This window comes from Oncorhynchus gorbuscha, linkage group LG08, assembly GCF_021184085.1.
Source record: "Oncorhynchus gorbuscha isolate QuinsamMale2020 ecotype Even-year linkage group LG08, OgorEven_v1.0, whole genome shotgun sequence".
Taxonomy (NCBI): Eukaryota; Metazoa; Chordata; class Actinopteri; order Salmoniformes; family Salmonidae; genus Oncorhynchus; species Oncorhynchus gorbuscha.
Genome location: NC_060180.1, coordinates 33,209,085 through 33,236,262, shown reverse-complemented (window position 1 = coordinate 33,236,262; position 27,178 = coordinate 33,209,085).

The window sequence follows — 27,178 nt, the reverse complement described above, 5'->3', positions numbered from 1 at the left end:
GTAAATAACAGTAGGAGACTACCGAGGACAGTTATATTGTAGCTGTTTCCCCAGGAGACATCCAATTCCGGTCTTGCTGCTAGCATGTACATACAGTATTTTATCCTTACTGAGCGTTAACAAGACATTAGAAATGTTGCTTGACGTCTGAGATGCCTTCACTGGTCATGCGTTTGGTATGTCTTTAGATACATGCTGTAATTCCACCGGTATCATGTATCAGAGCAGGTATTTCAATAGCATTTGAATAGGTACATTCAGATGACTATTTAAATCAGCCAAGGCCCGAGTGTGAATTCATTTATTGAGGCTTTTGGATGGCAAATAGAATTTGATAGAGTGGCTGATAGCATGGACGTGTTACTTGACATGATTGGGTGCTGAGTTCCCTCAGTGTACCGAGCCAAGAACCCAGAGGCATGATTATAAAGTGAAATTTGAGAGGGGGAAAAAAACTCTAAAGACCCACCACAACATTTTCGACTGGTTGAAAAAGCTGTGAACTACAGGCGAGTGGCGGGGGCCGAGGCCCCATAATGTAGCCCTTCTTTTCAAGGCCAGGTCTGACGCATGGAGCCCAGGGCCCCGCAGGCTGGTATAGAGCAGGTCTCTGTGCACCGAGCCAACCACAGAACCCTGTCACCTCACAGGGCCGCATGGAAACCCCTGTGTGCCGCGCAGCGCAAACTGCCCCTGTGGAGCAGGGTCACACTCCAGCCATCAGAACCACATGTTGACTCTATTAGTTTGTGAATAATCTGTTTAATTTGTTTGTACTCAAATAGGTTTATACCAACATGTGCATCGAGAGACACAAACACACACGCAAAACACAGACACAATCTGCCGGATTGTTTATTTACTTTAAATGTATATATTGATTTTGAGATAGGCCATAGAGATGTCTACCTGCATTGATCAAAAGGTAGTTCCAAGAGGATGTAATACAAGTAAGAAGTGTATGGTTAAAGAGCATGGAAGAGCATTACTACCATACTCTTTGAAGGGTTACAAAAGGGTTTTTCGGGTGTCCAAATGGGACAACCCTTTGAAGAACACTTTTGGGTTCCAGGTAGAACCCTTTTGGGTTCCATGTAGAACTCTTTGTGGAAAGGGTTCTACATGGAACCCAAAAGTGTTCTTTAACACTAGAACAGCGGGGCCCCAACGGACTGCAACATTCTAACAGTGTAATTACGCCTAGTTTCCTGAAATGAGTCACTACTTCACAGGAGAGCCATTTGAACGTAAACGTTTCTTTAACTTCTTAAGCGCACCCGACACGTAGGCGTCCCATCTAGCCATCTGGAAATGCAAATGCGCTACGCTAAATGCTAATAGCACTCGTTAAAACTCAAACGTTCATTAAAACACACATGCAGGGTACTGAATTAAAGCTACACTCGTTGTGAATCCAGCCAACAAGTCAGATTTTTAAAATGCTTTTCGGCGAAAGCATGAGAAGCTATTATCTGATATCATGCAACACCCCGAAATACCTGAAATACCTGACGTAAACAAAATAATTAGCATAGCCGGCAAAACGCAGAAATAAAATATAAAACATTCATTACCTTTGACGATCTTCTTTGTTGGCACTCCTAGATGTCCCATAAACATCACTATTGGGTCTTTTTTTTCTCGATTAAATCGGTCCATATATACCCTAAATATCGATCTATGAAGAGTGTGTGATCAAGGAAAAAACAGCGTTTTAAAACGCAACGTTATTTTTTTAAATTAAAAAAGTTGACGATAAACTTTCACAAAACACTTCGAAATACTTTTGTAATCCAACTTTAGGTATTAGTAAACGTTAATAATCTATCAAATTGATCACAGGGGCGATGTGTATTCAATAGCTCCACATCTTAAATTCATGGTCGGAAATTTCTCATCCAAAACATCCTGTCGGAGACCGGAAGGAATGTGCTCTCTCTCACTCGTTTGACCAAGAAACAAAGGCCAGGCAATTGACAAGACTGGCGACATCCTGTGGAAGCTGTAGGACTTGCAATCTCAGCCCAATGTAATTTGGTTTCCCATAAAAAATACATGCAAGTGGCGCATTGATATATTTTCCAGATTTTGGTGATCAGTTTTTCTTCCGCTTTTCGATGAAACACATGTTGTGTTATAGTCACAGCCGTGATTTAATCAGTTTTAGAAACGTCAGAGTGTTTTCTATCCACACATACTAATCATATGCATATACTATATTTCTGGCATGAGTAGCAGGACGCTGAAATGTTGCGCGATTTTTAACAGAATGTTCGAACAAGTAGTGGATAGGCTTAACATCAAAATGGCAGAAATGCCTTCTGGAACATAACGTTCATGTGACTTAATAACAAACGTGTATGCCATCTGTAAATACAAATACAATTGTTAAATTACGAGCCTAGTTGGTTTAGCCATGGAAAAAGGCAGGAACCTTCCCGCTAGCCATGATTGACTGATATAATGGGTAGACTGGACATGCCAAGGAATGAGTTCGGATTGGTCTGCCATGTAGCGTGGTTCTGTCTATATCTTGAGCTGGTCAGTATGTGTAGGTCATCCTTTCTAATAGGGCTTTTTTGAAAGATATCACATAGTTCAAATGCAAAAGTGTTGCTCTCCACTTTCTGGAGGACCGAGTTTTGAAATCAGTGGAATGCCCGGTGGAATTAGAGTATGATAGCTAACGAGGGAGAAAATTCTGGCATTTGATTGCAAATATGCAGAGGGCGTCCAAAAGAAAACACATAGAAGGATGTTGTTTTAAACACCTGTCTCTGATTACATCTTTAAACAAAGGGCAACGATGGCATCCGTGACAGAGGGAGAAGCATCCATCCATGTATCAGTATACATGGATGGATGCTTCTCCCTCCCCAGTTAAGATAGTCTAGCTAGCTACATTTTCAGATATTACACAATTCTAGTATTTGCAGAAAGTCGTTTTCATTTCAAGTTAAAGTGTACAGTTAACATTAGCTCGCTAATGTTAACTGGTTGGCTCGCTAGCTAACGTTATGTGTATGAGCTGTGTAGTAATATTATCTGTATCTCAGAGCCATTTGCATTGGTAGTTATAGCCTAATGTTAGCTAGCTAGCTAACACTGAACCTGGTTGGTTAGTTACTTACAGATTCATGTAAGCTAACATAATAGCTAACTCACATTATGAGTTGGGATCATGGTTCAATAGTTAGCTAGCTAGCTACATGTTTAAAACATCTCTAGGGTACGTGGGACGCCTCGTCAACAGCCAGTGGAACTGCAGGGCGCCAAATTCAAAACAACAGAAATCCCATAATTAAAGATCCACAAACATACATCAAATCAAAACTATTTGTCACATACACATGGTTAGCAGATGTGAATGCGAGTGTAGCGAAATGCTTGTGCTTCTAGATGTATTTTACACTGTTTTAAAGATACACTTGTTGTAAATCCAGCCACAGTGTCCGATTTCAAAAAGGCTTTACGACGAAAGCAAACCAAACAATTATGTTAGGTCAGAGCTAAGTCACCGCCGAAAAACACAGCCATTTTTCCAGCCAAAGAGAGGAGTCACAAAAAGCAGAAATATAGATTAAATGAATCACTAACTTTTGATGATCTTCATCAGATAACACTCATAGGACTTCATGTTACACAATAAATGTATGTTTTGTTCGGTAAAGTTCATATTTATTTCCAAAATAACTGAGTTTACATTGGGGAGTTATGTTCAGTAGTTCCAAAACATCCGGTGATTTTGCAGAGCCACATCAATTTACAGAAATACTCATAATATACATTGCTAAAAGATACAACTGTTATGCATGGAATTTTAGATCCACTTCTCCTTAATGCAAACACTGTGTAAGATTTCAAAAAAACATTACAGAAACAGCACACCATGCAATAATCTGATTACGGCGCTCATTGAAAAAAACAACCCAAACAGATATCCGCCATGTTGGAGTCAACAGAAGTCAGAAATAGCATTATAAATATTCACTTACCTTTGATGATCTTCATCAGAATGCACTCCCAGGAATGTTCGATAATGTCCATCATTTATGTCCAAATATCTCCTTTTTGTTTGCGTGATCAGTACACAATCGAAACTCATGACGCGCCTGCAAGTCCAGCAGAAAGTAAGGACGAAAAGTCCAAAAAGTTATATTACAGTCCGTGGAAACATGTCAAACAAAGTATAGAATCAATCTTTAGGATGTTTTTAACATAAATCTTCAATAATGTTCCAACCGGAGAATTCCTTTGTCTGTAGAATTGCAATGGAACAGAGCTCGCTCTCATGTGAACGCGCGAGACTGAGCTCGTGGCTCTCTGGCAGACCTCTGACTCATTCCCCTCTCATTCGCCCCCACAGAACAGTAGAAGCATCAAACAAGGTTCTAAAGACTGTTGACATCTAGTGGAGGTCTTAGGAAGTGCAATATGACCCCATAGACACTGTGTCATCGATAGGCCAATAGTTGAAAAACTACAAGCCTCAGATTTCCCACTTCCTGGTTGGATTTTTTCTCAGGTTTTTGCCTACCATATGAGTTCTGTTATACGCACAGACATCATTCAAACAGTTGTTTTAGAAATGTCAGTGTTTACTATCAAAATCTAATTATAATTATTACTAATTATATGCATATTCTAGCTTTTATGGCTGAGTAGCAGGCAGTTTAATGGGCACGCTTTTCATCCAAAATTCCCAATGCTGCCCCCTACCCTAGAGAAGTTAAACAAAATACCCCACTATGCAAGTAACCATTTCAATAGAATGGTCACTGCAACAACTGTCGATAGACGTAGCTGGTAAATTCTCTCTGGCTATCTACTCTGATTTCAGAGCACTCTCATCTGAGTGTGCCATAGCAGAATAACTTACGAATTTACAAACGCTCAACACCTGTTGAATATGGCTGGTACCAGTAAACGTTGACAATAAAGTGTAATTCAATTGTTGCCAGCAGCACAGTTAATGTCACCAATGCTCTGGAGAGCATAAAAACAATATAATCTGCTCTGCTAGGGCCAGTAAAAGGGTCACAGTGAGCTGTTCTCCCATTTGTGTCTGTAAGTAGCTAGCAAGCTAGCCAACTGGAGGTTAGCTTGGGTGCTTGACACTGTTGTTAGGTCAGAACGCTAGGATCAACTCTACTCCTCCACCTGAGCGTCCAGTGTCCGCTATGAATGCCCTGAGAGAGAAATGCGCTTGGTTTAGGAACGACCTGAGCGCACTCTGAACACACTCTGGCACTCCAGATTGAATTTACGAACACACCCGAAGTATAAACCAGCCTTTAGACTCAAAATCTTTGCCTGTTTGGTACATGGCCTCACATGTAAATACTTAAAGTGATGGGTGGGGTTAAGGTTAAGTGGGTGTGAATGGTGCTGAATAGGTGAAGACAAAGAGGAGCTCCCCAGGAGGTTTACCAAAACATTCAAGGACCATTTTCTCAAAAGTGAGGTTACAAGTTTATCCACTTTTAACTTTCCCATTGTTCCTCAGCTGTATGGTATGATATACCATTTTCTATCTCGAAGTCTACTTTTATCCAATGTAAAAACACAATTTCTAATTTTGCTACATAAGACCGAATCAACCCGGTTGGTCACATATGCTGTCGCAAAAATTACAATCTGGTTATGTTTATGAAGACCTTGGGTAACATTAGAATATATGTATTTATTTTTCATTTTGTTACTGTACAGAAAATGTATAATAATTGAAGTGTTTAATCAATTTTAGTGGAGTGCCTTTATCTTACCCCAACCACCAAGACGCATGGTCAAATGATGAAAACATCAGTAGCCTAAACATCCGTATAAACTCCAAGTGGTAAATAGGGATAAATAGTGAAACTCAGCACAAAATAAATAATGGCATTATAATTAATATAAGTTCTGTATGACAGAGGTCAAAATGTGTAAATTGTCAGCTCATGCATGTGCGCGTCTTCTTGCATTAGCGTCAATTGGATTTTAATTTAGCTGGTTTCCCAGTTGACAAAATTTTCGTAATTTGAACTTGCTTGACACACTTTGACATACCTTTGCTTGCTTGTAGTGCGTAATATTCTCCAGTTCACTCTTTTGTGTCCCTGTCATCTTATCATTCTTCAGCACTATTGTGGAGTACAATAGCTGTGCAGATGCTTTTTTTGCGCAGCGGGAGGGAGCGCCCGTCTCACTTTGGGTCTCACTTTGTTCATGGTGGCGGCCAGACTTGTTTTCTTTGCAAGCAACTTGTTCGCTAATGACAGTGAAGTGAAGAAATTGTCTATGGTGACATTTCTCTCCTTGACAATGTAAGATTCCACAAGCCTCATCACCACATTCTCTGACTGCTGCCCGATGTGGATATTTTCACAGATAGTAAAGCTGTTCAACTACACACATGCTCACTGTGTAGCCTATGTCAAGTAGGCCAGAGTAGACTGATAAGACAGCGTAGGTGAACTGATATAGGATACATACCATTAAGATTATAATTAGAATGGATCAATACAATGGCCTGCCTTGTTCTTCATTCGCAATTGGTCATTACATAATTATGCATTGTTCGCTTCCTCTCACTTATCAACTCACCCAGTCACCCCATTCTTTACTTAATCAATTGAATCTGTTGTTATATGTGTGAAATTCATTTCGGTATAGTTTACATTCAGTTTTGAGGCAATTATCGGGTTATTAGCTGGGCACCATTCTCCAGAGTAGCCTGTTCTCTGGACAGCCAAACAAGTAGAGCAGAAACTGTGTTTAAAGTAGAGAATCCCACACATGCCCTGAAGCATAAGACCTTTAGCTGTGGGGAAGACAGTTCCAGATAACTAGGATCCACAGCCACTCCATTTTTTCTAAGCGTGTAGTACACACTTAACAAAATGGGATCTACAGTACATGGTATTAAAAAAGGGTTATTTAAGCTTGTAACGACAGCAGAACCATTTTTGGTGCCATAAACTGTAGAACCCTTTTTAAAAGGTTCTATTAAGAACCATACTCAAAGGGTTCTACATAGAACATTTATGGTACTGTAAAAAATGTAAAGAACCAATCTAAATCTCAAATGTTCTACCTTGAAGTGTTTTTATTTTTATACATGGTTGTTTATTCTGGTTAGTCATAATATGGTCTATAGTACATAATATTTTGTTTTGTGCTGAATTATAATTCCAAAGGTGTTTTAGTAGTTACTACAGTATATTACATTTCATGTGACCTACTTTTATATGAAAATGTCTAACTAATATTGGATTCTTATTGGATTGAGTTCTTATCTTTTAGAATACTTCCATTGCAGTAAACATGTTTAATATCTGCTGGCACAAAACCACAGAACACAAAAACTGGAATGACACTCACTCATGGTTGCAAAAAGAACTATGTGTAAACCATACCCCCAAATATTGTCCAGTGGCCTAATTTATAATATTGCATAAATGTCAAAAAAATCTGCGTGTGCCATTTTTTTTAAAGAATGAGTATGTCTAAAAATATTGAGATTCATAATAAACTTGGTGCTGTAATGGTTTTCTTGACTTGAAGGAGAGGCGGACCAAAATGCAGCGTGGTTTCTATTCATGGTTCTTTAATAAAGACTCAACATATGAATAAACTAACAAAACAAGAAACGTGAAAACCCAAAACAGCCCTATCTGGTGCAAACACAGAGACAGGAACAATCACCCACAAAACCCAACACCAAACAGGCTACATAAATATGGTTCCCAATCAGAGACAATGACTAACACCTGCCTCTGATTGAGAACCATATCAGGCCAAACATAGACAAACTAGGCATGTAACATATAATGCCCACTCAGATCACACCCTGACCAAACAAAACATAGAAACATACAAAGCAAACTATGGTCAGGGTGTGACAGGTGCATGTTTCCTGTTAAAAATCAGACTTGTCCAAAAACTGTGGGCAGGTGAGTAAGCATTATAATGCCACCTGTAATATGGCCTCCATTCCCCTTTTATGGCAACAATAAACAGGTTTCCATTCAACTTGTTTATGCTAATAAAGTACGATAGAAAATGTCATAGACTGGTGAAAAAAAAGGTATACACTTTCCAAATGTCGACAAAACAAAACACGCTAGACAAGGTGGGATCTGTTTGTGTCTGTAAAATCAATAATGGGAGAAATGGTGGTGCACTACGTAATCACACACTGATTTTCTTCCGCAACAAGTTCATTTGGGAAAATCACTGTTGGGAAAATGCATACAGTCATTAGGAAAATAACACTTCACTTTTTTCATATTTTGTTATGTTACAACCTATAATAAAATGGACTAAATTGTTTTTCCCCCCATCAATCTACACACAATAATACATAATAAAATGTTGTTTTTATTTTATTTTTGCAAATACAGTTGAAATCGGAAGGTTACATACACCTTAGCCAAATACATTTAAAACTCAGTTTTTCACAATTCTTTAAATTTAATCAGAGTAAAAATTCCCTGTCTTAGGTCAGTTAGGTTCACCACTTTATTTTAAGAATGTGAAATCTCAGATAAACAGTAGAGTGATTTATTTCAGCTTTTATTTCTTTCATCACATTCCCAGTGGGTCAGAAGTTTACATATTCTCAATTAGTATTTGATAACATTGCCTTTAAATTGTTTAACTTGGGTCAAAGGTTTCGGGAAGCCTTCCACAATAAGCTGGTTTCCATCAAGGATCTGTCTGTACTTTATTCCGTTCATCTTTCCCTCGATCCTGACTAGTCTCCCAGTCCTGGCCGCTGAAGAATATCCCCACAATATGATGCTGCCACCATAAGAATGTGATGCTTGGCATTTAGGCCAAAGAGTTCAATCTTGGTTTCATCAGACCAGAGAATCTTTTTTCTCATTGTCAGAGTCCTTTAGGTGCTTTTTGGCAAACTCCAAGCGGGCTGTCATGTGCCTTTTACTGAGGAGTGGCTTCTGTCTGGCCATTCTACCATAAAGGCCTGATTGGTGGAGTGCTGCAGAGATGGTTGTCCTTCTGGAAGGTTCTCACATTTCCACAGAGGAACTTTGGAGGTCTGTCAGAGTGACCATCGGGTTCTGGGTCACCTCCCTGACCAAGGCCCTTCTCCCCTGAGTCTTGGTGGTTCCAAACTTCTTCTTATTTAAGAAAAATGGAGGCCATGATGTTCTTGGGGACCTTCAATGCTGCAAAAAAAATTATACCCTTCCCCAGATCTGTACCTCGACACAATCCTGTCTCGGAGCTCTACAGACAATTCCTTCGACCTCATGGTTTGTCAACTGTGAGACCTCCTTTCCAAATCACGCACAATCAATTGAATTGACAACAGTTCGACTGCAATCAAGTTGTAGAAACATCCAAGGGATGATCAATGGAAACAGGATGCACCTGAGCTCCATTTTGAGTCTCATAGCAAATGGTCTGAATAGTTATGTAAATAAGGCATTTCAGATTTTTATGTTTTATATACTTGCAAGAAAAAATGTAAATAAATGTTTTTGTTTTTTCATTATGGGTGATTGTGTGTAGATTCATGAGGAGGGTTTTTTATTTAATCTATTTTAGAATGAGGCTGTAACGTAACAAAATGTGGAAAGAGTCAAGGGGTCTGAATACTTTCCGAATGCACTGTATGTACAGTATATATAAATACATACATGTACATATATAGATATACATAAATACCCCAGACTCCGACAATGCTCTTTCTAATATTTCTTTATTTCTTAATTCCATTCTTTAACTGTTTAGATTTGTGTTTATTGTTGTATAGTGTTGGATATTACAGCACTTTTGGAGCTAGGAACACAAGCATTTTGCTACACCCGCAATAACATCTGCTAAATATGTGTGACGACCAATAAAATTGTATTTTATTTGAAAAAACATGACATGACTTACTATAGCATATACTACAGTTATTTTACTAGAATATTTATGCTATTGTTAACTGTATACACTACAGTGAATAGTACAGTAAATTCCACAAAAACACTACAGTGAATACTTAAGCAATAAGGCCCGAAGGGGTGTGGTATATGTCCAATATACCATGGCTAAATTCTGTGTCCAGGCACTTAAGAGCAGCCCTTAGCCATGTTATATTGGCCATATTCCACAAACCCTGAGTTGTCTTATTGCTAATATAAACTGATTTCCAATGTAATTACAGCAGTAAAAATACAAGTTTTGTCATACCCGTGGTATACGGTCTGAGATACCACGGTTAACAGACAATCAGCATCCAGGGCTCGAACCACCAAGTTTATAATATCGTATTTATACCAAATTACACACATTTTTTTGTGGGAAACGTTTGTGGAAAAACAGGCGCACACTTGTTTTTGGGTATATTTTGTATGTGCAGCATTTTTAAATGAGGCCCCTTAACCATTTTCTGAACTGCAAAGAACTGTTGGCTCAAAGAGTTATGGTTGCACATAGAACTATCCCCCTTGCCAACGAACCCTTAAAGAACCTTCTTTTCTAAGTGTGTACAGAGCTCCCATTTTTTTTAAAGGGACAAATGAGAGCGACACGTACAGAGCACCTAAGGCGGGCATCAGCAGGATAGATTTTAGGCCATTGCTAAGATATAATCTGTCACACATTCAGACAGCATACCGGAGACCTTGTGAGGTCCGACCCATCAGATTTGCCTGACAGTTAAAACCACCAGCACTGATTAGTTCCTATCAGGCCTATATGTGACAGCGGGCTGCAGAGTGTGCCCTGGGTATCTTTCTCGGTATCTCAGCTATGTAAACTCACCACTGTGGGCCATTGTGCAAGATCCTCTGCCCCACTTCCTGCCTGCCTTGTGGGAAAAAGATAGCACAGGCGGAGAATGACACATCGTTCTCCCTCACAAAGCTTTGAAAGACATGATGACATACAGGAAATGTTACATGAGGTGAATCGTACGCCATGCCACAATGCCGTCACCATGCCACGACAAAAGATGAAAGGGAAGTGTATTTATCGTTGCTGCTCATCTTGTATGAAAAAAGGTCTGTTTGTCAACTGCTTAAAAATGCAGGAATGTGTAAGTAATATTGAGATGCAATCAAATAGGTGGACTTAAATCACATATTATCGCATATTCACATATTATGTTTCTGTTCTCATTACAGACAATGTGGTGATTCTGGTGTGTCGTATGAGAAATGCAATTATCTTGTCATAATTTATCATAAGGGCATTACTTACAAGTTCCCTATTGTAGTTCTATGTAGAAGAAGTCAGGTGAGAAATCCTGGCACGGCCATTACAATCTCTATTGTTTCAGGATCGAAGGGCGGGGGGATTGGGTAACCAGGCTCGGAAGTTGGACTTCAGGAGCTTTCAGGCAAAGTCTCACACCTGATTCTAATCAACTCATCATCTAGCATGTTATTGCTATGGCAGAAACTGAAATGTGCACCCCTTTGGATCCCCAGGACCAGTACTCACTTTACCTGAGAAACTGCCAACTGTGTGTGTCCTGAATAGGAGTTAAAAATGTTCCTCTGCCTTGTTAATCATTGAATTTATTTTTCAAATGATGGCCTTTGTTTGTTCAATGTCCGTAATTATTTAATTAAAAAGGGCAAAATCACAGGACGTTCTGACCTTGGTGAAGAATTTATCCTGTGTTTGGTGATGTCCTGGGTAAAGAGGACAACATATGGGAAAAGGAAGCGTGGAGCCCCAAAAGAAACCTGGTGAAGAACTGTAGAGAAAGAAGCTATGAAAACCATCCCCAAAGAGGCAGAATATCAGCAACAGTGGTGCTCTTTCGTGGAAGCCACATGTTCCACATAGGAATGAAGAGGATTAAAGGTGCAATATACAAATGTCATGGTTGTTAAAATTCTAATAGTTTGCCTAATTTTAGTTTATGTGACAAGACCAGAAGTCATTGTGTAGAGAATCATTGTACCATCGAAACCGCTGTGAAATATATTTTCCATAACCAAAAATATTGTATTTTAGCTGTAAGATCTAAAAGATGCAAAAATGCAATTTAGGAATGGGAAGCATAGAAATAGTGAAAAATAACAGCTATTATAATATTTACAGCTTCTTAGACTTGCAATCAATGAGAATAACAGATCTGTAATTCATATTTCTATGTGAATTTGGTCTGGTCACCCAAAAAGTTACATATTGCAGTACATTTTTCAACCTCTCATTAATTTAAAGAAAAGTAATAACGGGATGCAAAGACAAATATCAAGATGTGGGCTTGGGAATAAATAAATAAATCAACTATAAAAAGCCAATAAAAACTCTGAAAAAAGGGGGCATGAATGCTTTCTTGTACCACAAAATATATGCAGGTAATCCTTTCAGAATGTGACGGCTTGGAATTCAGAGCGGCACCGATGGCCAAGTTGTGTCAAGCCGTCAACTCTTTTAGCCAGCTCATCGTTGCCTGCTCACTGCCTGATATGATTGATGACCGCGGACCATAGTTGACCCTAGCCCAGTGAATACAGAAGACTGACCAGTAGTGACCAAACACTGTCTGATTCTGCTCAACCAAGAGGTAGAAAAACAGTTTCTGAGAGTAGTGAAATAATTAAGACATACTGACATCATTCCTACCTGAAATCCGTGGAGAGATTAGGCCTCCATAGTTTTATTAGGTAAATAAAAAAATATATTTTAGTTCACCCAAACTACCAAATTACATTGATTTGCTTACCCTGTAAGCAGTCTATGGACAAGGTATGACAGCAAATCCATGCTTTGGTTTTGTTAACCTGGCCACTGTTTCCAAACACACACTTTTCAGCATTTCATCACTTGTGGCCCAAATCCAATGCATCTTAACATTTTTTGCACTTCATGCCCACATCATATATACAGTTGAAGTCGGAAGTTAAGGACAAGTTTATCTATAGTTCCATATATAATAGTCGTATCTTTTATCAATGTTTATTATGAGTATTTCTGTAAATTGATGTGGCTCTCTGCACAATCACAGCATGTTTTAGAACTACTGAACGTAATGCGCCAATGTAAACTCAGATTTTTTAAAATATAAATATGAACTTTATCAAACAAAATATACATGTATTGTGTAACATGAAGTCCTATGAGTGTCATCTGATGAAGATCATCAAAGGTTAGTGATTCATTTTTTCTGCTTTTTGTGACTCCTCTCTTTGGCTGGAAAAAATGGCTGTATTTTTCTGTGGCTTGGTGGTGACCTAACATAATTGTTTGTGGTGCTTTCGCTGTAAATCCTTTTTGAAATCAGACACTGTGGCTGGATATATTAACCGCAACGGTCTTGTTCAGTAGGAGAGGGAAAGGCAATGGCAGCCCAAACTCTGTTGCGCGAGCAAAACTCATGCGAACACCTGGCGCGATGTTATCTTTCTGGCTCATTTCTCAAAATTAAAGCCTGAAACTATGTCTGAAGACTGTTGACACCTTGAGGAAGCGATAGGAAAAGAAATCTGGTTGATATCCCTTTAAATGGAGCAAAGGGTGGCTACGTAACACTTCCTGGTTTGATTTTCCTCAGTGTTTCGCCTGCAATATCAGTTCTGTTATATTCACAGCCAATATTTTGACAGTTTTGGAAACGTCACAGTGTTTTCTATCCAATACTAATAATAACATGCATATATTAGCAACTTTACTCTGGGCACCTTTTCATCCAAGCTACTCAATACTGCCCCTGCAATCATAAGAAGTTAAGTAGCTATCACTAGCCCCCTACTACCCGGCAACTCAACCCTGCTGCCCTAAATACATAGACATGGAATCACTGGTCACTTTAATAATGTTTACATAATGCTTTACTTATTTCATATGTATATACTCTATTCTATTCTACTTTATTTAGTCAATGCCACTCCGTCATTGCTCGTCCTGCTATTTATATATTTCTTAACTCCATTCTTTTACTTTAGAATTGGCTGTATTGTTGTGAATTGTTCAATATTATTGCACTGCTGGAGCTGCCAGTTGAGGACTTGTGAGGTGTCTGTTTCTCAAACTAGACAATCTAATGTACCTGTCCTCTTGCGCAGTCGTGCCCCGAGGTTTCCTACTCCTCTTTGTATTCTGTTTAGATTCAGCTTGCGCTGTTCTGTGAAGGGAGTAGTAAACAGGGTTGTTTGAGATCTTCAGTTTCTTGGCAATTTCTAGAATGGAATAGCCTTCATTTCTCAGAACAAGACTAGCCTGATGAGTTTTCGAAGAAAGGTCTTTGTTTCTGGCCATTCTGAGCCTGTAATCGAACCCGCAAATGCTGATGCTCCAGATAATCAAGTAGTCTAAAGAAGGCCAGTTTTATTGCTTCTTTAATCAGGACAACAGTTTTCAACATAATTGCAAAAGGGTTTTCTAATGATCAATTAGCCTTTTTGTCATTGGAACACAGGAGTGATGGATGCTAACTATGGGCCTTTATATACATATGTAGATATTCCATTAAAAATCAATAGTCATTTCCAAAATTAACAGTCTACACTGTAATTCTAATCAATATCAGTATCTAAAATTGACTGTGTAGCTCAATTAAGTTGCTTACTGTTAAAGTCGAAAGTTTAAATACATTTAGGTTAACTGCCTTGTTCAGGGGCAGAATGACAGATTTGTATCTTGTCAGATCAGGGTTTTGAGCTTGCAACCTTTCAGTTACAACTCCAATGCTATAACCAATAGGCTACCTGCAGCCATGCTGTGCTTGCTTTTTCAGCTTGGCTGACTTAACAGATTCTGGCAGATTGGCGTATGTTGCAAGTCACGACTTCACAGGAGAGCAGTTCTACGTTAAAAAAATATATTATTAACCTCTCTGGTATCATTGGGACGCTAGCGTCCCACCTCGACAACAGCCAGTGAAATTGCAGGGTGCCAAATTCAAACAACAGAAATCCCTAAATTAAAATTCCTCAAACATACAAGTATTACACAACATTTTAAACAAACTTCCTGTTAATCCAACCACAGTGTCCGATTTCAAAAAGGCTTTACGGCAAAAACACACCATTCAATTATGTAAGTACAGCGCCTAGCCACAGTAAGCCATACAGTCATTTTTCAGCCAAGTAGAGGTGTCGCAAAAGTCAGAAATAGCATTAAAATTAATCACTTACCTTTCATGATCTTCATCTGGTGGCACTCCCATCCATGTTACACAATAAATGTTTGTTTTGTTCAATAATGTCCCTCCTTATGTCCATAAACTTATGTTTTGTTGGTGCGTTTAGTTCTGTAATCCAAAGGCACAAAGTGCTCTCAACATTCAGTACAATAAAAGTTAGTAGAAACATGTCAAACGATGTTTAAAGTCAAACCTCAGGTTGTTTTTGTCAGAATTATTAATAATATTTCAACCAGACAAAAGCTTCATCAATAGAAAAGGAGAAACAAGAAAGGCATGCTCCCAATCACAAACTGGACTCATGCCTGTAAACTTCCACTGTCCACTCATTGAAAGTGCTCTATCTCTCTCATTTTTAGAGTAAAAGCCCAAAACAATGCCTAAAGACTGGCCACATGTAGAATAAGCCATAGAGATCATGAACTGGGTCCTACGTTTTTGTATGGTGGATAGGCTTTCAATGGAAAAACAGCCTTTCAAAATAATAGTACTTCCTGGATGTATTTTCCTCAGGTTTTTGCCTGCCATATCAGTTCTGTTATACTCACAGACATTATTGTAACCATTTTGGAAACTTTAGAGTGTGTTCTATCCAAATCTACCAGTTATAATCTACCAGTTATATGAAAACCCTAGCTTCTGGGCCTAAGTAGCAATTCCGAATGCTGCCCCCTACCCTAGTGAAGTTAATCAGCTTGTTGGTTGCTTTTTCTGTGACAGTGGGCTAAAGTGCATAAATACCCACCCCCATTAATTAGTTTTGTGAGGCTACAAAATAAATGTTTCTTATATTAAAGGCATTGAATGGGGATTAGTATTATTATTATTAGGGAACAATAACCCCCTTCCCTTTGAATAATGAACATTTTTTTATGTATGTTGACGGCCAGCACTAATGAATACAGAATGGAGTGTTTCAGTTTATTGCTGTCACTTTCTGTGTGAATAATATGGATGTGCTCGCCTTGGGTCGCCCAGGGTTCACTGTGGGGGATGCCTGCATCTGCATTTTGACATTGCAAAGTTTAACCCTCATGTGTTGTTCATGTTTTTGTTATTCACCCATGTTCATGGGTCTGAAGGACCAGGTTTGTTTCTTGAAAAACGAGGAGGAATTTTGAGTTTTTGTACAAAGAGTCCCAGAGTCGAAGAGGAGGCGTGCCTGCTAATTTGACATTTCTATTGAACATACTTCCTTCCGTCTGACATATTATAGTTTATTTACATTTTAGGATACCTGAGGATTAAATACAAACATAGTTTGACTTGTTTGAACAAATTTTAGCTGTAACGTTTTGGGGGTCAAAATCATAGGTAACAGTCAGTATCTGCTGTGGCCACCAGCTGCGCTAAGTACTGCAGTGCATCTCCTACTCATGGACTGCACCAGATTTGCCAGTTCTTGCTGTGAGATGTTACATTTACATTACATTTACATTTAAGTCATTTAGCAGACGCTCTTATCCAGAGCGACTTACAAATTGGTGCATTCACCTTATGACATCCAGTGGGACAGTCACTTAACAATAGAGCATCTAAAACTTAGGGGGGTGGGGTGAGAGGGATTACTTAACCTATCCTAGGTATTCCTTAAAGAGGTGGGGTTTCAGGTGTCTCCGGAAGGTGGTGATTGACTCCGCTGTCCTGGCGTCGTGAGGGAGTTTGTTCCACCATTGGGGGGCCAGGGCAGCGAACAGTTTTGACTGGGCTGAGCGGGAGCTGTACTTCCTCAGTGGTAGGGAGGCGAGCAGGCCAGAGGTGGATGAACGCAGTGCCCTTGTTTGGGTGTAGGGCCTGATCAGAGCCTGGAGGTACTGAGGTGCCGTTCCCCTCACAGCTCCGTAGGCAAGCACCATGGTCTTGTAGCGGATGCGAGCTTCAACTGGAAGCCAGTGGAGAGAACGGAGGAGCGGGGTGACGTGAGAGAACTTGGGAAGGTTGAACACCAGACGGGCTGCGGCGTTCTGGATGAGTTGAAGGGGTTTAATGGCACAGGCAGGGAGCCCAGCCAACAGCGAGTTGCAGTAATCCAGACGGGAGATGACAAGTGCCTGGATTAGGACCTGTGCCGCTTCCTGTGTGAGGCAGGGTCGTACTCTGCGGATGTTGTAGAGCATGAACCTACAGGAACGGGCCACCGCCTTGATGTTAGTTGAGAACGACAGGGTGTTATCCAGGATCACGCCAAGGTTCTTGGCGCTCTGGGAGGAGGACACAATGGAGTTGTCAACCGTGATGGCGAGATCATGGAACGGGCAGTCCTTCCCCGGGAGGAAGAGCAGCTCCGTCTTGCCGAGGTTCAGCTTGAGGTGGTGATCCGTCATCCACACTGATATGTCTTCCACCAAGGCACCTGCAAGTTCCCGGAAATTTCTGGGGGGAATGGCCCTAACTCTCACCCTCCGATCCATTAGGTCCCAGACGTGCTCAATGGGATTGAGATCCGTGCTCTTCACTGGCCATGGCATAACACTGACATTCCTGTCTTGAAGGAAATCACCCACAGAACGGGCAGTATGGCTGGTGGCATTGTTATACTGGAGGTCAGGTCAGGATGAGCCTGCAGGAAGGGTACCACATGAGGGAGGAGGATGACTTCCTGTAACGCACAGTGTTGAGATTGCCTGCAATGACAACAAGCTCAGTCCGATGATGCTGTGACACACCGCCCCAGACCATGATGGACCCTCCACCTCGATCCCGCTCCAGAGTACAGGCCTCAGTGTAACGCTCATTCCTTTGACGATAAATGTGAATCCGACCAGCACGTCTGTTGAGACAAAACCGCAACTCATTAGTGAAGAGCACTTTTTGGCTGTCTTGTCTGGTCCAGCGACGGTGGGTTTGTGCCCATAGGCAACGTTGTTGCCGGTGATGTCTGGTGAGGACCTGCCTTACAACAGGCCTACAAGCCCTCAGTCCAGTCTCTCTCAGCCTATTGCGGACAGTCTGAGCACTGACAGGGGGGATTGTGTGTTCCTGGTGTAACTCGGGCAGTTGTTGTTGCCATCTTGTACCTGTCCAACAGGTGTGATGTTCAGATGTTCTGCCACTGCGAGAACAATCAGCTGTCTGTCCTGTTTCCCTGTAGTGCTGTCTTAGGTGTCTCACAGTACAGACATTGCAATTTATTGCCCTGGCCACATCTGCTGTCCTCATGCCTCCTTGCAGCATGCCTAAGGCACGGTCACGCAGGTGAGCAGGGACCTTTGGCATCTTCCTCTTGGTGTTTTTCAGCGTCTGTAGAAAGGCCTCTTTAGTGTCCTAAGTTTTCATAACTGTGACCTTAATTGACTACCGTCTGTAAGCTGTTAGTGTCTTAAAACGTCTTATGGCTGCAATCCCGTTAACGGGATGAAATTGACAACAGTCAGTGAAAGTGCAGGGCGCCAAATTCAAAACAACAGAAAACTCATAATTAAAATTCCGCAAACATACAGTGGGGCAAAAAAGTATTTGGTCAGCCACCAATTGTACAATTGTCTCCCACTTGAAAGATGATAGAGGCCTGTAATTTTCATCATAGGTACACTTCAACTATGACAGACAAAATGAAAAATCACATTGTAGGATCTTTAATGAATTTATTTGCAAATTATGGTGGAAAATAAGTATTTGGTCACCTACAAACAAGCAAAATATCTGGCTCTCACAGACCTGTAACTTCTTCTATGAGAGGATCCTATGTCCCCCCCCCACTCGTTACCTGTATTAATGAACCTGTTTGAACTTGTTATCAGTATAAAAGACACCTGTCCACAACCTCAAACAGTCACACTCCAAACTCCACTATTGCCAAGACCAAAGAGCTGTCATAGGACACCAGAAACAAAATTGTTGACCTGCACCAGGCTGGGAAGACTGAATCTGCAATAGGTAAGCAGCTTGGTTTGAAGAAATCAACTGTGGGGGCAATTATTAGGAAATAGAAGACATACAAGACCACTGATAATCTCCCTCGATCTGGGGCTCCATGCAAGATCTCACCCTGTGGGGTCAAAATGATCACAAGAACGGTGAGCAAACATCCCAGAACCACACAGGGGGACCTAGTGAATGACATGCAGAGAGCCGGGACCAAAGTAACAAAGCCTACCATCAGTAACACACTACGCTGCCAGGGACTCAAATCCTGCAGTGCCAGATGTGTCCCCCTGCTTAAGCCAATACATATCCAGGCCCGTCTGAAGTTTGCTTGGATGATCAGAAGAAGATTGGGAGAATGTCATATGGTCAGATAAAACCAAAATATAACTTTTTGGTAAAAACCCAACTCGTCGTGTTTGGAGGACAAAGAATGCTGAGTTGCATCCAAAGAACACCATACCTACTGTGAAGCATGGGTGGAAACATCATGCTTTGGGGCTGTTTTTCTGCAAAGGGACCAGGACGACTGATCCGTGTAAAGGAAAGAATGAATGGGGCCATGTATCGTGAGATCTTGCGTGAAAACCTCCCTCCATCAGTAAGGGCATTGAAGATGAAACATGGCTGGGTCTTTCAGCATGACACTGATCCCAAACACACCACCCGGGCAACAAAAGAGTGGCTTCGTAAGAGGCATTTAGAGGTCCTGGAGTGGCCTAGCCAGTCTCCAGATCTCAACCCCATAGAAAATCTTTAGAGGGAGTTGAAGGTCCGTGTTGCCCAGCAACAGCCCCAAAACATCACTGCTCTAAAGGAGATCTGCATGGAGGAATGGGCCAAAATACCAGCAAGTGTGTGAAAGCCTTGTGAAGACTTACAGAAAATGTTTGACCTCTATCATTGCCAACAAAGGGTATATAACAAAGATAAACAGAGATAAACTTTTGTTATTGACCAAATACTTATTTTCCACCAGAATTTGCAAATACATTCATTAAAAATCACATTAAAATGTGATTTTCTGGATATTTTTTCTCATTTTGTCTGTCATAGTTGAAGTGTACCTACGATGAAAATTACAGGCCTCTCTCATATTTTTAAGTGGGAGAACTTGCACAATTGGTGGCTGACTAAATAATTTTTTGCCCCACTGTACATGTATCTTATACCGTTTTAATGGTAATCTTGTTGTTTATCCCACCACAGTGTCCGATTTCAAATAGGCTTTACAGCGAAGCACCACAAACGATTATGTTATGTCACCACCAAGCCACAGAAAAACACAGCCATTTTTTCCAGCCAAAGAGAGGAGTTTCAAAAAGCACAAATAGAGATAAATTAATCACTAACCTTTGATGTTCTTTATCAGATGACACTCATAGGACTTCATGTTACACAATATATGTATGTTTTGTTTGATAAAGTTCATATTTATGAAAATATGAGTTTACATTGGCGCGTTACATTCACTAGTTCCAAAAACATCCAGTGATTTTGCATAGTCACATCATTCAACAGAAATACTCATCATAAATGTAGATGATAATACAAGTTATACACATAGAATTAAAGATTTACCTCTCCTTAACTTCCTGACACTACCAATCCCTGTAGCAGGATCATTTTCGTCTGCAACATTTTCGTCTGAATAGCATAGCGGTGCAGTCAAATAATATTACTAGAAAATATGAATATTCATGAAATCACAAGTGCAATATTTTGAAACACAGCTTAGCCTTTTGTGAATCACCCTGTTGTCTCAGATTTTGAAATTACACTTTACAGCGAAAGCAATCCAAGCGTTTGTGTAAATTTATCGATAGACTAGCATAGCATTATGTACACTTAGCATCAGGAAGCTTGGTCACGAAAATCAGAAAAGCAATCAAAATAACCGTTTACCTTTGATAATCTTCGGATGTTTTCACTCAGGAGACTCTCAGTTACACAACAAATGTTCCTTTTGTTCCATAAAGATGATTTTTATACCCAAAATACCGCTGTTTGTTTGTTGCGTTATGATCAGAAATCCACAGGAAAGAGCGGTCACGACAACGCAGATGGAAATTCCAAATAGTCTTCATAATGTCCACAGAAACATGTCAAACGTTTTTTATAATCAATCCTCAGGTTGTTTTTAAAAGATATAATCGATAATATATCATCTGCAAATGTCTTTATCAGTAGGAGAGGGAAAGGCAATGGCAGCATACAAAACGCTGCTGGCACCCGGCCGTACAATGACACGAAGTTATCGTTCTCGCCTGAAACTATGTCTAAAGACTGTTGACACATTGAGGAAGCGATAGGAAATATCCCTTTAAATGGACCAAAGGCAGGCTATGGAACATGGAGTTTTCAAAATAGAAGCCACTTCCTGGTTTGATTTTCCTCAGGGTTTCGCCTGCAATATCAGTTCTGTTATACTCACAGACAATAATTTGACAGTTTTGGAAACTTTAGAGAGTTTTCTATCCAATACAAATAATAATATGCATATATTAGCAACTGAGACTGAGGGGCAGGCCGTTTAGTTTTGGCAACTTATTCATCCAAGCTATTCAATACTGTCCCCCAGCTATAAGAAGTTAAAGCCTTTACAATGAAGATCTGAAGTTTTGAATATTTACAAATTATCTTTGAAAGACAGGTTCCTGATAAAGGTATTTTTTTATTTTTTTATCTTGTTGAATGGGGAAACAGTGGCTTTATACCACAGATGAGCTTTCACAGGTATGTCCCAATAGCACTGACAACTCTCCCAGCTCCACCCAGCTCCACCCAGCACAGCAAAACCCAGTAGACAGAGCAGGGAGGGGACGTCACAGATGGATAAAAGCAATGTATAACACTCCATCTATGAAAAATGATTGTGACGGAGAAGTCCATCACTGGCCGCGGGCAGCGTTTGGTACATTTTCTCAGATACATCAATGCTGTCATCAATTTTACAATTTGTGCGTGATGTTGTATGGGTGTACCTTCACTTTTCTTAAATCCTCTCTGTTTCTAACCTGCTCCAAACAAATTACATACTCCATGTGCATACGCTGAATCAGTATAGATATTAAATGTCTTTCCTTTCCGTAGCACACATGCGGCAGTCAGTGCCTTTTGATCTGCCAATTGGGCTGAACATGGTTGAGGACAATACTAAAATGTTTCCTCTATTAAATATTTTCCCTGTTTTCTTACCACTGCATACCTTCCATGGTTTCCTGTATAGTCTTTATAACAGGACCCATCTACAAAATACTTTTCCAAATCAACTCCTTCTCTGTCTATCAATGGTATAGATTCCAGGTCTGGACACAGTTTAGTAAATGTTGGAGATTCTGCTACACAATGGGGTGCTTTCCCTTCATATTCCAATGGAACTCTTTCAGCTGAATTTACTATAGTGCATATTTTAATGGATACATCTGGATAGGTTAGTAGGGTCATGTATTTCAAAGTTCTTGCATTAGTTAATACAAATGTTCCCTGTTCTATCAGCTCCACTATCTTATGATGTGTATGTATCGTTACAGGATATCCCATGGTTATGGTTGACACCTTATCATACGAATAATGTAATGCTGCCAACCGTTGGTAAAACAGTGGATAGCCTTGAGCTACTGGATTTAATTTAGTACTACAGTATATAGCAGTTGGCTTTTTCCTTCTTCCAACACATGTTTCCTGCATAAGTACTGCTGCTGCATATCTCTCACACCTATTTGCTACATATATCAAAAATTGTTTTGTGTAATCTGGGGCCGCTAGACCTGCTGCTGTTTGCATATCATTGTTTAGTATCTTCAATGCAATTAGCGCGTCAGTATTCCAGTCTAGTCTTGCCCTAAGATCAAGTTGTCCTGCTTCATTCATTATCTCTTACAAAGGAGCTGCTTAGGAGCTGCAAAGGAGCTGCTCCATATTCCTCTATCCATATTCCTCTATCCAATCCCTAAAAAGGTCATAATTTGAGGTACCTTATGTGGCCATGCTGATTCCTTCCAGCTGTCCTGGTGCTATTGCCTTGGTTCCATGAGAAGTGGTTCTTCCTAGGTATTAAACCTGGGGTTGGCAGTACTGAAGTTTTGTTCTAGAGACTTTATGTCCTCCTTCTGCCAATCGTTGTAGTACCTTCATGGAATCAGTATGGCACTGTTCCCACATAGAGGCACAGATCAATAGATCATCAACATACTGGAACAATGTTCCAAGAAGTATCAATTCTTCCAAATCAGCTCTCATTATCTGATTGAACATGTGGGGAGAGCATTAAATCCCTGGGGAAGATGAGTAAACATGTATTGAAATCAAATCAAAGTTTATTTGTCACGTGCGCTGAATACAACAGATGTAGACCTTACAGTGAAATGCTCACAGTCTCTAACCAATAGCTCAAAAAAGGTGTTATTTGGACAATAGGTAAGTAATGAAATAAAAAAACAGTAAAAAGACAGGCTTTATACAGTAGCAAGGCTATAAAAGTAGCAAGGCTACAAATAGACACTGGTTCGTCAGGCTGATTGAGGTAGTATGCACATGTAGATATGGTTAAAGTGACTCTGCATATATGATAAACAGAGAGTAGCAGCAGCATAAAAGAGGGGTTGGGGGGGCATACAATGCAAATAGTCCGGGTAGCCATTTGATTACCTGTTCAAGAGTCTTATGGCTTGGGGGTAAAAACTGTTGAGAAGCCTTTTTTGTCCTAAACTTGCCATGTGGTAGTAGAGAGAACAGTCTATGACTGGGGTAGCTGGGGTCTTTGACAATTTTTAGGGTCTTCCTCTGACACCGCCTGGTGTAGATGCCTGGATGGCAGGCAGCTTAACCCCAGTGATGTACTGGGCTGTACGCACTACCCTCTGTATTGCCTTGCGGTCAGAGGCCAAGCAATTGCCGTACCAGGCAGTGATGGAACCAGTCATGGTGGTCTCAATGTTGCAGTTGTAGAACCTTTTGAGGATCTCAGGACCCATGCCAAATCTTTTTTGTTTCCTGAGGGGGAATAGGCTCTTCACGACTGTCTTGGTGTGTTTGGACCATTCTAGTTTGTTGTTAATGTGGAAAGCAAGGAACTTGAGGCTCTCAACCTGCTACACTACAGCCCCAACGATGAGAATGTTGGCGTGCTCGGTCCTCCTTTTCCTGTAGTCCACAATCATCTCCTTAGTCTTGGTTATGTTGAGGGACAGTTTGTCATTTTAGAACCACCCGGCCAGGTCTCTGACCTTCTCTCTATGGGACATCTAATCGTTGATCAGGCCTACCATTGTTATGTCGTCTGCAAACTTAATGATGGTGTTGGAGTTGTGCCTGGTCATGTAGTCATGGGCTAACAGGGAGCACAGGAGGGGACCGAGCACACACCCCTGGGGAGCTCCGGTGTTGAGGATTAGCGTAGCAGATGTGTTGGGGGCGGCTTTTGCCAGGGGATCACAAAAATGCTCCACACAAGTCAAACACTGTAAAGTATTTGGCATCTGGGGGAACATTTATCAGCAGCATGTGATGGTTCGGAACTTCCCCAAGCCAATATTGTGCAATGACATTAATTGCTCTTAGGTCATGTCCCAGTCTCCATTTTTTTACATCGGCTTTAAGAACAGATAGAAGAGGTGTATTACAACAGCTTTGCATTTCCATGAGTACACCTGCTTTTATCAATCCCTCAATTGTCATACTTATCCCTTCATCAGCTTCTGGTTTCATATGATATTTCCACGGAGGCTTAGCATCAGGTTTCACTTTGATGCTTACAGGACTTGCTGATTTCACCAATACATCGTCTGTGTCATGTTGTGTCCATACCTCTTTGGGTATGTTTGTTTTCAATTTCCTGCATTTGTTCACTAATTAGCTCTACATCTTCGCCTATCTGTACTTTTTGACTGGCTTTAACCTCTGCTTGCCTTGGATCCCCATTCATTACTGTTGTAGCCAGAATCTTAATAAAGGCCTTATCTTTGGAGTGGAAATCAATGGATTATCTGTATTATCCCATATACTTTTCTTGGCTTTCTTCATCACTGGTCCCAATTCTTTTGCTGTAAATCCTTGATTTACCAACAATGTGATGCGAGGGACAGACTCATAGACATTGTACCATTTTTGTACAAACTTTGATCCATCTCTGTCAGTCACATTCATTGCAGCTCCCTGTATCCATATAATTATGCACTGTGACATAATCTGTACTGACTTGCGATTTGCTTTCATTATCCCAAAGTTGTTCTAACAAATGGTCATGGTACGGGTCATACTGCATTGTGCAGTGGTACTCTGATTTTGCTCTGCCAGTTTTAGGTATTTGGGCCTGAATAAACCTTCCCTACTTCCCTATAGTTCTGTTTATTTCTGTCTCAATGTTCCCTAACCAATACACATAGCTGTCTCTCCTGTCATTACCATTTGCAAATGTAATCCTGTTCTGTCTATCAAACCCTTCAGGAGAGTACTTCATGTGTATGCTAATTTTGCATAGAGAATCCCTTCACAATAGATTCATTGGGGTTTGTTCTGACACTAATATGGGAAGTGTTGCTGATTTGCCATTTGCCGCTGTCATATGAACTGGAGCAGTCATTGGAATTAGCTGCGTTTGTCCCAAGAATCCTATAGTTTTGGTATATTTACCAGACATGGGACGATAAGAGGCATCATTTGGATTTACACATGTGTAAAGTGGCTCTTACATTATGATCTATCATCATGGGTGTACCTCTGTTTTCAATTTGAACCTGCAGCATAGGTTCTTGATCAGCTCTCATGGTTGTCATTGGGAACTGACCCTCCCATTTCGGATTCTCTGGACACCCCTGGCGAGGTCGCAGTTGTAAGTTAAAACTTGTTCTCAACTGGCCTATCTGGTTAAATAAAGGTTAAAAAATTTAACAGTATCCTTGATTGGGCCCCGTCCATGGGTTCACAGGGACTTGTGGTTGACTCTGGTTGCCCTGCCAGCCACCATCCTGATTCCAGTTATTCTGGATCCCACTTCCTTGTGGTTGCCAATTACCTTGAGTCCTGTTACCTGGTGGTTGCCAATTAGTTTGGTTCCCTTCACTTTGTGGTTGCCAATTATTTTGGTTTCCTCCACCTCGGTTTTGCCAGGGATTTGTAGGGCAGTCTCGTCTGAAGTGTCCTGGCTGTTGGCATTCTTTTTTCTTTGTTAGTCAGTTCTGGGTCAGTTTTTTATGTCTTTTCCTTTTTCTATGAGTCTCTGTTCATCCTTTCTGTATTTTCCACTGAATGGATCACGTGGTCACATAATTCTTTGTGTGATTTTGAAGTCAGTCCCACCACATCCTCCAGTCTGCTCTTTACTGACTGGGGCATTGTCACGTTCTGACCTTTATTTCCTGTGTTTTGTATTTAGTTAGTATGGTTAGGGCGTGAGTTCGGTGGGCAGTCTATGTTAGTTTTTCTAGGTTTTGGGTATTTCTATGTTTCGGCCTAGTATGGTTCTCAATCAGAGGCAGGTGTCATTAGTTGTCTCTGATTGAGAATCATACTTAGGTAGCCTGGGTTTCACTGTGTGTTTGTGGGTGATTGTTCCTGTCTCTGTGATTGCACCAGATAGGACTGTTTTGAGGTTTCACATTTCTTGTTTTTTGTAGTCAGTTGTTCATGTGTGCCTTAACGTATTAAAAAGAACCATGGCCACTTACCACGCCGCATACTGATCCGTTTCATTACAGAATCACCCACCCACCAAGGACCGAGCGGCGTGGTAAAAAACAGCAGCGACGACAGCAGCAGCAGCAGCAGCAGCAGCAGCAGCAGCAGCAGCAACAACAGCGGCCAGCATCACAGGAGGAATGGACATGGGAGGATGTATTGGACGGCAAGGGTTGCTACACTTGGGAGGAGATCCTGGCGGGAAAGGATCGCCTTCCATGGGAACAGGTGGGGGCAGCTAGGAGAGCAGAGGCAGCCGGAGAGAGGAGCCGGCGATGTGAGGAGGCAGCACGGCAGTGCGACAGGTACGAGAGGCAGCCCCCCCAACAAATTGGGGGGGGTGCAGACGAGGTGTGGTACTAAGCCAGGTAGCAGACCTGAGCTCACGCCTCATGCTTATTATAAGCAGCGCATTACTGGTCAGGCACCGTGTTATGCGGTTAAGCGCACGGTGTCGCCAGTGCGTGTCCATAGCCCGGTGCGCTATAGGGCAGCCCCCCGAAAGTGCCATGCAAGTGTGGGCATTCAGCCAGGGCGTAT